Genomic DNA, 13350 nt, shown 5'->3' on the forward strand with positions numbered 1-13350 from the left:
TCATAGCTCTATGCTTTGTTGTTATTAGGCCCAAAAGCCATGGATCAGGCCTTAAAACAATTATACAAGTCTTGGGCTTGGACTTTAGTAATGGACTAGGTTAGGTTTCAGCATAATTTGCGGTATCAAATATAGAGTTGGAGTTTAAAAAGTAAAAGGTTGGAGTGCCGATATAAGTTTTAACCAAACCAAAACCCAAAACCTCTTCTTTGACGCAGAACGCTCTTGAGAGCTTGATAGAAGCCTCTCTCTCTCAGATTTCAGCCACAAATTCGGCCATGGAAGGTGAGTTTCATAGATCTTGAAAACCGATCTTGAATCTCGGCAACTTTCCATCTCTCTTGCTTTCTTTTCTTCTCTTCTTCCCCACGTCTTTGCCCTCATCACTGTGTCGAAGAAGAACTGCTTCTTCTTCAAACAGATCCAACGAGTTTTGATGAAGTTTTGCCAATTTCAAGAAGGATTCTTCGCTTATTGGTAGAGCATACGTCTGCTACCGTCGTGGTTGAGTCTTGAAGAGTTTTGCAGCGATTTGGATCATTGATTCTTGAAGGGATTGGCAGCAGCAAATCCCTTTCTTTGAGAGTTACATGCTTGTAAGTAACCTCCTCTTCTTCTCCTCTTTTTATTTATTTATTTATTTATTATTATTTAACCATCACTCCATGAAGCCGTGGAGTATTTACTTCATGAATCGACGAAACTCGATCAAGAACAAAGCCCATAAGAGCATAGTGCTTGTAACTGATGATTTAACATGTTTGTTCTTTTGATTCTTGATCTTTCCAAGAGATCTCAGATTGTTAGAAATTTTATTTGACTTTGATTTTGATTAAAAGAAGAAGATCACCCTTCTCTCTGTCGAGAATATTCTTCAAAAAAAAAAAAAACTCGTCTTTATCGGAAATTAACCATTCTTCATAATTTCAGAATCACGTGATTTCTTCTCCGACATCTTAAAACTTGGTTGGGCTGTGATTGCTTTCAAAAGAACCATCTCGGTTTATCAATTTTAGGCGATTTAGAGGCAAGAATTTAGAAGTAAATTGGATCTTATTGCTGGATATGTGCAGCCTTGTCCTGCTTAAATTGAATATGTTCATCTGATAAACAAACGATCGAACGCCCTCTTCCCTTCTCTGTTTACCTCCACAGCAAAAAAAAACAGATCTGATTTTTTATTTATTTATATCCAATCTACAACAACGTGTTCATGAATATAATCCATCTTTTTCTTTTTCTTTTTTAATCCAGGAAGAGAGTACGCCACACCATCGTGCCTTCATCGTTGCCATAGGTATGTCCCTTTCTTGTTATTTTCTATTTTCCAATTTTGATTTTACTGTATATGGAAACTAGAACAGGGCTATGCCATCTTTGAGCCATGCTACTCTTGCTAAGAAAGTAAAATCTCAAATCCAACCAAGGGTTGTTGAGTTCGACTAGCACTTCAAATCTGGGAGTTATGTCCATCTTGAAAACCTTGAATGAAGCCCAAAACAGATTTTTTTTTTTTTATATATTCTTTTAGCCGTCATAATGGTTCATAACTTATAGATTGGTAAGCTTTAATCGGCTTTTGTTGTCTCCTTCTTTGAGCAAGCATCCATTATTTCTCATTCTTCCCATGTATTTTCTTTGAACTTTGTTATCCTCGCATTTCCTTTCTTATGAATTGTAAGCAGCATTATAAATTGAGGATTTATAACCCTTATCAGTCAACCTTTAGAACATTTATCTGTTAATCTGCTTAGCGGTGGCCAATGTTGAATTGTTAAAAGTATTGCTTGATAAACGGTGTACACGTAGAAGAACCATGCGACGACCCATTTGTCTAGCTAGTTGGCTGACCTCTAAAGCAACTTTTTATCAGTAATGCTTAGGAGGGAATGACGTCAACTGGCTGACAAACGTCAACTGGCTTGCAGAATTATGGGACACAAGATTTATGCACGTAGAAGATCCATGCGACGAACCATTTGTCCAGCTAGTTGACTAACCTCTAAAGCAACTGTTTATCAGTAACGCTTAGGAGTGGATGACGTCAACTGGCTGACAAACGTCAACTGGCTAAAAGAAACACGGTACGCAAGCTTTATGAATGTAGAAGATCCATGCGACGACCCATTTGTCCAGCTAGTTGGCTGACCTCTAAAGCAACTGTTTATCAGTAATGCTTAGGAGGGGATGACGTCAACTGACTGACAAACGTCAACTGGCTTGCAGAATTATGGGACACAAGATTTATGCACGTAGAAGATCCATGCGACGAACCATTTGTCCAGTTAGTTGACTAACCTCTAAAGCAACTGTTTATCAGTAACGCTTAGGAGTGGATGACGTCAACTGGCTGACAAACGTCAACTGGCTAAAAGAAACGCGGTACGCAAGATTTATGCACGTAGAAGATCCATGCGACGACCCATTTGTCCAGCTAGTTGGCTGACCTCTAAAGCAACTGTTTATCAGTAATGCTTAGGAGTGGATGATGTCAATTAGCTGACAAACGTCAACTGGCTAGCAGCATCACAACATCAATTGGTTGACAAACGTCAACTGGTTAGAAAAAACCATGCGACGAATCATTTGTCCAACTAGTTGGTCAATCTTTAAAGCAGTTGTTCATCAGTAATGCTTAAGAGTACACAACGTCAACTGTTTTTAAGTAAATCCGTAGAAGAACCATGCGACGAACTATTTGTCCAGCTAGTTGGCTAACCTCTAAAGCAACTGTTTATCAGTAATGCTTAGGAGTGGATGACGTCAACTGGCTGACAAACGTCAACTGGCTTGCAGAATTACGGGACACAAGATTTATGCACGTAGAATATCCATGCGACGAACTATTTGTCCAGCTAGTTGACTAACCTCTAAAGCAACTGTTTATCAGTAATGCTTAGGAGTGGATGATGTCAATTAGCTGACAAACGTCAACTGGCTAGCAGCATCACAACGTCAATTGGTTGACAAACGTCAACTGGTTAGAAAAAACCATGCGACGAATCATTTGTCCAACCAGTTGGTCAATCTTTAAAGCAGTTGCTCATCAGTAATGCTTAAGAGTACACAACGTCAACTGACTAGCGGCATCATAACGTTAATTGGCTGACAAACGTCAACTGGTTAGAAAACCATGCGATGAATCATTTGTCCAGCCGGTTGGCCAATCTTTAAAGCAGTTATTCATCAGTAATGCTTAAGATTACACAACATCGACTGGCTACCAGCATCATAACGTCAATTGACTGACAAACGTTAACTGGTTAGAAAACTATGCGACGAATCATTTTTCCAGCCGGTTGGCCAATCTTTAAAACCAAGCATTATTGAGCATGATTTATTTTTAGATTGATGTGGTTGAACCTGAAGTAATTTTACAAGATGCCTACGTACCCAAAATGGGATCAAACCATAACGTAGTTCAGATGGATAATGCTCTAAGTTTTGCCTAGATCGCCCTCTCGGGTTTTCAATCTAGCGAGTTCAACATTTTTTTTTTTTGGACCGTCCACAGTTTTAACTCATGCGGGTTAGGAGTATCATGTAATTTAAACTCGTACGATAATGAGTATTGCTAAACAGTTTAGGCTCGTGCCGAGAGCATTGTCAAACAGTTTAGGCTCGTGCTGGGGAGCAATATCAAACAGTTTAGGCTCGTGCTGAGGAGCAATGTTAAACAGTTTAGGCTCGTGTTGATGAGCATTGTCAAACAGTTTAGGCTCGTGCTGGGGAGCGTTGTCAAACAGTTTAGGCTCGTGCTGGGGAGCATTGTCAAACAGTTTAGGCTCGTGCTGGGGAGCATCATTCTTTTAAGCATAGTATCTTTTTAGGAATTTGCCGTTAATTGGACCAAGACGTAATCCTTCTGGTGTTACAAGAAGGTATGCACCATTAGTGTATACTTCTTTCACTACATGAGGCCCATCCCATTTTGGATCAAACTTCTTTCCAGAACGGTGTGAGAGGATGATTGGTCGTTGTACAGCGAGGACTAAATTGCCAACTTGAAAAGAACGTGGTCGAACTTTCTTATTGAATGCACGTGACAGACGGGCTTGGTAACATTCTAGCCGTTGTTGTGCTTCCAATCTTTTTTCGTCCAATGCTTCAAGTTCAGCCAGACGTAACTTAGCATTATCATCGCAGGTCAAACCTTCTTGAATCGCAATCCTTAATGAAGGTATTTGTCGTTCCAGTGGGAGAACGGCTTCAACTCCATAAACCAATGAGTAAGGTATGGCTTGTGTGGAGGTACGGTATGAGGTTCTGTATGCCCATAGTGCTTCTCCAATTCGTTCATGCCAATCTTTTTTAGATTTTGAGACAACTTTCTCAAGAAGCTTGCAGAGAGTTTTGTTGAAGGCTTCGGCGAGTCCATTGGCTGCAGCATTGTACATTGTAGAACATCTCTGCTTAATGTTAAACTTTATGCAGAATTGATCCATCAGCGTATTGCTAAAAGATTTCCCATTATCTGTCATGATATATCGTGGAATGCCGTAACGAAAGACGATATTGTTTTTGATGAAGTCTACTACCGTTTCTTTCTTGACTTCTCGAAGGGGAACTGCTTCAGCCCATTTAGAAAAGTAATCTGTTGCGGCGAGAATATAGAGATGTTGCCTTGAAGATTTTGGAAGTGGTCCAACGACATCAAGTCCCCACCCGTCAAAGGGCCAAGATGCGATTGTAGGATGCAATGGCTCTGGTGGTTGACGAATGTAATCTCCATGAAATTGGCATGCTTTACACCTCTTCGCATGGTTTAAAGAATCTTTCACCATAGTTGGCCAGTAAAATCCCATCCTCTTCAGACTGTGATGGAGTTTCGGCCCTGACTGATGTGAACCGCATACTCCAGAGTGTGCTTCTTCTAAAGCATCTTGGATTTCATCATCTCCGAGACATCTCATTAAGATATCGTCGAAAGAGCGACGGTATAACTTATCGTTGAAATATAAAAATCGAGGTGCCCTACGACGTATTTCGATTTTATGCTTTAAGTCGTCTGGCAGCTTCCCATGCTGTAGATAGTCGATAAGTGGCTGTCTCCAATCTTTGACTTCGACTATTTCGATGATGTTTGCTTCATGCGACTCGCAATTTTCTTCTATCAAAGGAGGTAGTACCCACCTATGGCAGATAGGGATACTCATTGTCTCTCCCTCTGGCATAGCCAAACTTGCAGCAAGACTAGCTAAAGCGTCAGCCTGCTTGTTTTCGGCTCTTGGTATGTGTTTGATGATGGTATCTTCAAACTGACTTAGAAGTTGTGTAGCATATTGGTGATAAGGTACCAATTCATGTTTTCGAACGTCATACTCCGTTGAGAGTTGATTGATGACAAGTTGTGAGTCCCCATACACATAGAGTTGGTGTAACTTCATCTCTAGCCCGAGTTCTAAACCAATTATCAACGATTGGTATTCTGCAACATTGTTTGAACATAGTTTCGTCAAGACAAACGAGAATGGCAATACTTCATTTTGTGGGGTGATAAAAATTACACCTGCCCCCGCTCCATCTCTTCTAGCAGCCCCATCAAAGAACATTCTCCAAGCTGGAAGCACATCAATAGAGAATACTTCTTCATCAGGCAAGTCATGAGACAATTCCCATTCAGCTGGAATAGGATGATCAGCAAGAAAGTCGGCTAATGCTTGCCCTTTTACAGCCTTTTGAGGGATGTAAATAATCTCGAATTCTGATAAGAGAAGGGCCCATTTAGCTAGTCTTCCCGACAAGACTGGCCTTGTCATGATATATTTGAGTGGATCAGCTCGCGCAGTGAGTCGGATTGTGTGCGACAACATGTAGTGCCGGAGTTTCTTTGTGGCAAAGATGAGCGCTAAACATGTCTTCTCGATGGGTGAATAGTTTACTTCTGCTCCAACAAGAGTTCGACTCAAGTAGTAGAGTGCACCTTCTTTTCCTTCATCATTTTCTTGAGCCAACAATGCTCCTAGTGACATTTCTTGTGCACTAATATAGAGAATCAGTGGCTTTTCTGGAATTGGTGCAGAAAGAACAGGAGGCTTGAGAAGATACTCCTTAATGCTTTTCAGAGCATTCTCACAAGCTTTATCCCATTCGAATGATATATCTTTTTTCATCAATCGACTGAAGGGATGACAACGCCCAGCTAAGTTTGAAATGAACCTACGAATGTAAGCAAGTCGGCCTTGTAGACTTTTGAGTTCATGAATATTCTTTGGTGCCGGCATCTTTTGAATAGCTTCAATCTTGTTTCGATCGATTTCAATACCGCGATGTCGAACCACGAATCCCAAAAATTTACCCGAGGTGACTCCAAAAGCACATTTTAATGGATTCATTTTAAGCTGGTACCGTCGTAATCTGTCGAAGGTATCACGTAGATGTTGTAAGTGATCTTCTTTTTTCCTGGACTTTACTACTAGGTCATCAACGTAACATTCCACCTTGTCATGTAGCATGTCATCAAAGATTTTCTGCATAGCTCGCTGGTAAGTGGCACCAGCATTCTTAAGTCCAAAAGGCATAACTTTGTAACAATATATACCTTTTGGGGTACGAAAGGCTGTAAGCTCCTCGTCTTTTGGCGACATTCGAATTTGATTGTAACCAGAAGATCCATCCATGAAAGACAAGGCTTCGTGTCCTGTAGTCGCATCAACCATAAGTTCTATGATTGGAAGCGGAAAATCGTCTTTTGGACATGCATTATTCAAGTCGCGAAAATCGACACATACTCGAATTTGTCCATTCTTCTTTCTTACCGGAACTATGTTGGAAATCCAGGTTGGATATTTTACTTCTCGGATGAAGCTAGCTTCTATCAACTTGTTGACCTCTGTCTCAATTTGTGGTATCAACTCTGGTCGAAAACGACGTTGTGCCTGTTTTATTGGGCGAACTCCGTGTTTAACTGCGAGCTGATGAACAGCGATCTTCGGATCAAGTCCTGGCATTTCTTTGTAAGTCCAAGCAAATACATCTCTATACTCTTGTAGCAACTTGAGGTACTCAGATTCTTCATGCTGGTTTAGAAGAGTACTGACGAACGTGGGTCGCGGCTCTTCAATTGTCCCAAGATTTATTTCTTTTAGGTCGTCGACAGTGGCCTGTCCGCCTTCTTCAAAGACCGGTGGAGCACTTTCGAGTTCTTCATCTGACGAAGTAGAATTTTCTTCAGGGAATTCCTCAATGGTAATATGATTTACAGAAACAACATCTTCAGAATTATTTGTTCCAACAGCTGAAGTTTGGTTGTTACCCGTTTGGTTTGTGAGGATGATGATGCGTCGCTTCACAATCAATGCATCTGATATCGAGACTTCTAAAGTTGCTTGTCGTTTCATGCGAGATGGAATAGCGCTATGCAAGCCACTACTATCTTTATGCTCCATATGTTTATTCATTTGCTTCGGTTGATGTCGTGATTCTCTTCGTATTTTTACTCCAACCTTTTGACCAAGTCTAGATAGAGCAGACGCATGAGATTTATGAATTTTTACATCATGACGATCATCTAAAGCACCTAATCGATCAAATACCGACGTGGTCGAGATGTGGCCACCAATTCGATCAAAGACCGATATTCGTGAAATTGGTGTTTCTTCTACAGACTCATCGATGACCTCTACTGTAGTATGTTGTGAAGAAGCCGTTTTCATCTTAGAAATCTTGATTGGAGCCTCTGACGTATAACCTAGTCCCGCTCGTGTGAATGAAACTTTTTCTCCAGCTCGAACGAGTTTGACTTGTGTTGCAGTCAAACCATGAATTTGATCAGTTGGTAGTAGTTCGCCCAATCGTACGGGTTCACCTTTTCCATAACCAGCAATTTCGAATAACTTTGAAGTTTTAGGACCGAACCAACTTTCAGACTCAACCTTCGCGATGCTGTTCGTGATTGATGTAGCTGGGATAATACTTTTCATGGGTGTCCTTACTACGTAAGATTTTTGGAGAGATGTAACCGGAAAGGTTAACTCTTCTTTCAACGTCTCCAATTCGATTTTAGAGACAGAAGGTTTGGTCTTTGAAGAAATCTCTTCGAAAGGTGATTGTCCCGGCTTCCGTCTCGATTGTGGCACGTAGCGAAGCATTGGGGTTGGCGATACAACTGTGGATGACGCGTCCACCATTGATTGACCCACCTTGATCTGTCGAGTTTCTGGTTCTTGCTTCTCATTTCGTTCTTTCTGAAGCAGAAGATCAGGAAAAATCTCCTCGGCATCATTCGTAGTATGCTTTCCCTTGTCAGGTTTTTGCTTACTCGAATGAGGTACCGAAACTGGAAGTGCTTCTTGAATGACATCCCCTTCAAAATAGAATTTCGCATCTGCAAAATACGTTTCTGCCTTGTCAAACGGTTGATCTTCGGCTATTACACGCTTCTGCACACCATCTTGGTAATACTTGAAGCATTGATGTAATGTGGATGGTACTACTCCAGTTTCATGTAACCATGGTCGACCGAGAAGTAAGTGATATGAAGTTTTACAATCAATCACGTGGAAAAGCGCTGTTGACTCCAAATCTGCAATAGAGAGCTTGACTCTTATCATGCCGATCGCTCTTTGACCTCCCAAGTTGAAGCCTTGAATCATCAACTTACTGCGAGCAAGTTGATCCGATGAGATGCCAACTTGTTTCATAGTACGAATTGGCATGATGTTGACCGCAGAACCACAATCCAGGAGGATTCTTTGAATTTTAGTTTCCCTCACATAACCTGTAACATAAAGCGGCCTATTGTGAGGTCGAGATCCCAATTGGAGATCCTCGTCAGTAAAGGTGATTGTGGCCATGCACAGATCATCTTCTGGTAGATCTATGTTGGGTTGAACTTCTTGCTTTAATTCAGTTGAGCTTTGCTTTGAAGTAAGCTGAACTTTTTGAAATTTACTGGACAAATCCAAGTCGACCTGCGAATCTTCTGTTTTCGAGGTGTTATTGTCTTTCTCAAGTTTCTGGTCTCCATCACAGGAAGATCCAGGATGTTCTTCTGATCTACTATCGATATTATCTTCAAGCACCTCCGCTTCCACTTGATGACATGAAACCGTGCAGACTTCCTTTAAGAGCTTCCTTGGTAAGAATTCTAAAAGAGTAACCGGCACACGGGGAGGTTGTTGAAAGATGTCTTCAGGGTCTGCGGGCGGAACTCGGAAAGCCTTCTTCTTTGTTGCTCTCTTTCGTTTCTTTGACCCTGTACTTGGTTTTGACTTTCTTCTCTTTCTCTTTGGCTTCGAAATAGAAGGAGTCGGCACATATGTAGGACGTCTTTTTCGACGAGTGACAACTGTCCACCCTTCATCATCAACTGAAGCAGACTCTGAGATGTCTGACTTTGATTTTGAAGCCGAATGAGATTGTAGTCCTTGTTGAAGTGAAGTGGGAAAGGTGATGATTTTTCTTTGATATGGCCTTGCCCCCAGCGTGGGATGGGCCTTTTCAACATCAAAATGTACGGACATGAGTTGTGATGGTTTAGGTAAAATTTTGGTGATCTGAGGAGATGGAATCTGCGTAGCATACTGACGTGTCAAGAATATTGGATCAAAAGATCCAAATGTGACAGATGTCATGTTGGAAGTAGCAACATTTTCGGCACAGTCAAGTTCAATTTTCCCTTGACGTGCCAAATCCATGATTTTCTCCTTGAAGACGAAACATTTTTCAATTGGGTGACTAATCACCCTGTGATAACGACAATACCTCGGATCATTGTCGCGACCTGCTTCTTCGGGTCGTTTGGGTATTGGAAGTTCGATGAGCTTTAACTTCAGTAGCTCTTCGAACATGCCCAAGACATCAGCATCGGGAAAAGGGTATTCTTTTGCCTCAAGCTCTTTGAGAGTTTTCCAGGCTTTTCCTTTTTCTTGTGTTGAATCAGCTCGTGGCTGATCTTCTCTTCTTTTACCTGTGATTTTGACAGGTTTGCTGGTAGTGGTGGATAAGACTTCCTTAGTTTTGAAGGACTTGCCATCCTTCTTTTCTTGCCTTCGAGGCTCGCTTGGTCGTGGAGTCTGGTGCACAGCTATACTCTGCTCCATGTCGTGGGCTCGAGTAGCAAGCTCTTCGAAAGTGTGTGGCTTGATTCCTTTCAAGATGTAAAGGAGTTGCCAGTGCATCCCTTGAACACACATCTCGATAGCAGAAGATTGCGAGAGTCGATCCATACAGTTGAGGGAAAGATTTCTCCATCGCTCTATGTACTCGATGACTGGTTCATCCTTCCTTTGTTTGACAGCGGCGAGCTCCACCATACTTACTGTTCTTCTAGTGCTGTAGAAGCGGCCGAGGAACACCCTCTCAAGTTGATCCCAACTATCTATTGAATTGGGTTCCAAGTCAGTGTACCAATCGAACGCATTGCCGCGGAGGGAGCGAACGAATTGTTTCACCATGAAGTCACCGAATGTACCGGCGTTATTGCAAGTTTCGATGAAGTGGGCAATATGCTGCTTTGGATTGCCTTTTCCTTCGAACTGTTGGAATTTTGGTGGTTGATATCCTGCCGGAAGACGCATTTGTTCGATGCGTTGAGTGTAGGGTTTGGAGTAAACCAATGAGGATTGTGGCATGCCCCCATACTGAGCACGAATGGTGTCAGTAATCATTGCTTGCAGTTGTTGAACGGAAAGCGAAGCAACAGAGCCTTGTGGTGGATCTCGAGTAGCTTTTCGTGAACCAGAATAGTCTGCTCGTTGTTCCTCTTCGTGCGGAGCCATGTATGCTTCAGGGGTGAATCCTGGAGGACGTGAGGGTCCAGCACTCGACTCATTCTCTTTGTCTTTCTGCTCCAAACGGCTGGCGAGAGTTGCTATTTGAATATCTTTTTCTTCCATTGCTTTTGTTAACTTGTTGATGGTGTCTGCCATCTGAGCAACTTGTTCCTCCATCGTTAGTGCGCCAGCTGTCATTACTGCTCTGATGGATGTGTGAGTTTGTGACGGAGAAGTGATCGATAAAGATCTAGATGATCCCTCGCTTGACTTCGAATCAGATCCAGAATCTGACGAGTCGTCTTCTACCATGTCCGCCCACGATTCTTTCGTGGTAAGTGCCGTTTTCGTGGCACGTTTCTTGGAGTGATGCTGGAGAGGCTCCATTAGCTTGATTCCACCAGTCTTTGTCTTTGTTCGTGTCACATGATGATCGCGACTAGTAACTTGATCAGATTCAAGATTGGAAGAAAGGGTTTTCTTGCCTTTCTCATTAGTGGCAGATGCGATAGCGTTGACGTTGCGAGATGCCATTGATGCTTTAGGTGATGTTCTTGCAGTTGACTGAAAGATGAGAGGTTGAGATGGTCCCACCGGGCGTGCCAGAAATTTGTCGACAATAAATTTCAAACGGATCTACCTCGAGATCCGTGAAATAAGATCGCAAATGATTTTGTTGATTTTTGATGAAATGTGGATACAGATCTCAGTGTTTCCTCTGATTAACAGTCAAGTACAAAGATAGTGATGATGATGTATGTAGCTTTTCTTCTCTCCGAGCTTCGCGCTTTATCGGCTGAGAAGGTTGCTTGGGCGGTGGCTTTGTTTTGTGCTTGATCTTCTGTAGAGGCTTCTGTAGATCTTCTTCTCTCCGGGCTTCGCGCTTTATCGGTTGAGAAGGTTTTCTTGGCTTCCGGAGAAGGGCTTTATGCTTGATCTTCTCTTTAGTCGGAGTCCGGATCTCTGAAGAACCTTGCTTTGTCTCTGGAGGAGGGCTTGAGAGCTTCTTCTTCTCTAGAGGGAGAGCTTCTGTCTTCTGAGAGAAAGTGATCCAGATCCCCTCTCAATGAGAGAGGCTCTTGTATTTATAGACTTAAAGGTAATTTAGCTTTCCAATTATACCCCAACTTAAAGAGGTTTAATTGATTTATTTAAAAGGCTAAATTTGTCCAAATCCAATTTTAAGGATTTTATGGATTATTATTAGGCCAAACTTATTTATTTGGATATAAGGCCCAATACTTAATGTGTGGATCACTTGATTTTTATATAGATCATGGGCCTTATCTGCGAAAGTCCAAAATCCAGGCTTGTAAGAGGCACGTTTTCCATTTAATGGACTCAATTTGGATTTGAGACCTATTATAAAGTTAGGGATTTTTATTTATAAAATTTGTAAAGGCCTCCTCAAAATTTTGGTGCCTACACATGTCACTTGGTCAACCTAGACTACAATGGACCATGCTTGGGCAAGGAAAATAGCTTGGATTGTTTTCAGGCCAAGCTGAGCTAGTTCTGTTTATTAATATGGGGTGGAAACGGAGAACACCACTTAATTGGAACAATCACACAGCTCCCTAGCTTGATTTTTTTTCGATTATTTCCCTATTTTACCCAATTTTCCCATTGCTGACTTGTTCTCAAACCCCGACTTGGTGACTAGGTTTACGACTACCACCAACAACTGAAGAAGACAGAGTAGATCAATCGGTACTGTTGATGTTGATAGTCATAAACTTCCATATTTGAAGGAATAGTATGATCACCCAGATTCTAATATGCTCGGTACTTTTTTCTTCTAAAAAATATCAACATCATGTATCATCACTAAAGCAGTCTAGAAGGAAGAAGGAATAAAATGGGACAATCGTCGTCCTTGGTTATATTACTTCACTCTCAAACTAAACAAGTTTTCATCTCACTGACATTGTAAATTTCCAATATTTAAAATTGTGGATGGACGTGCAGCTTTTTCCATTCGTGTTACATGACTTTAGGTAACTAGTAGAAACATGTGCGAGTATAAAGTGTAGACATAGGAGTCATTGCTTTCTCCTGAAATGTACTCAATGTTTTAGTCCGTACTCTAATGTTTAATAAAAATGTAGGGTCCATCATGAATCATTCTCAAATCATGAGATTTAGAAAGAAATTATAGGGTCTGTTAACATTGATAAAATAACAAGAATGTAGTTAATTAAGCTAATATATTATCTACTCTAATTGAAAATCAATCATATAACAACACAAGTGCATGGATGGTGTTCTATATCATCCCACATTATACTAACAGCAAGTGCTTTGTAGTGGGAGTCAATTAGACTGATAATGAACAAGCACTTACAACCATGGTTTAAAATTCTGTACCATTTCATTTTTGGCTGAGACCGGAATGAAACATTGAATGTTTTCAATTTGTCTTGTTATGTCTTGGAATGTTTCGGTTGAGACAATCTTGGATTTTCTCCTGGCCGAAACATGATTCAAGATGAGATTTTAAACCCTGCTTACAGCTAGGGGTGTAAGTAGTTCAGGAGTCTCTGTCCTGTTTACTATTCAGGTCTAATATTTGTAATGAACCCAACCAAATGGGGTTGGGTCTATTGGGTGTTTGATTATCAAGTTATATAGTGAA

General features: G+C 41.3%; 1 protein-coding gene across 3 annotated transcripts in view; it reads left to right on the forward strand.

The window, feature by feature from the left end:
• Positions 1 to 206: 206 nt before the first annotated feature.
• LOC147389101 (uncharacterized) overlaps positions 207 to 13350 on the forward strand; it is a 32039-nt gene continuing 18895 nt past the window's right edge. Inside the window, exons 1-3 of one of the 3 annotated variants that reach the window (XM_086417698.1) lie at positions 207 to 596; positions 931 to 1027; positions 1255 to 1297. The gene's annotated coding sequence lies outside the window, so the exon portion shown is untranslated. The remainder of the gene's footprint in view (positions 597 to 930; positions 1028 to 1254; positions 1298 to 13350) is intronic. The other 2 variants (XM_086417697.1, XM_086417699.1) reach the window with 2 other exon arrangements.

This window comes from Akebia trifoliata, chromosome 12 (genome assembly GCF_017979445.1).
Source record: "Akebia trifoliata isolate Shusen 1 chromosome 12, ASM1797944v1, whole genome shotgun sequence".
Classification (NCBI taxonomy): domain Eukaryota; kingdom Viridiplantae; phylum Streptophyta; class Magnoliopsida; order Ranunculales; family Lardizabalaceae; genus Akebia; species Akebia trifoliata.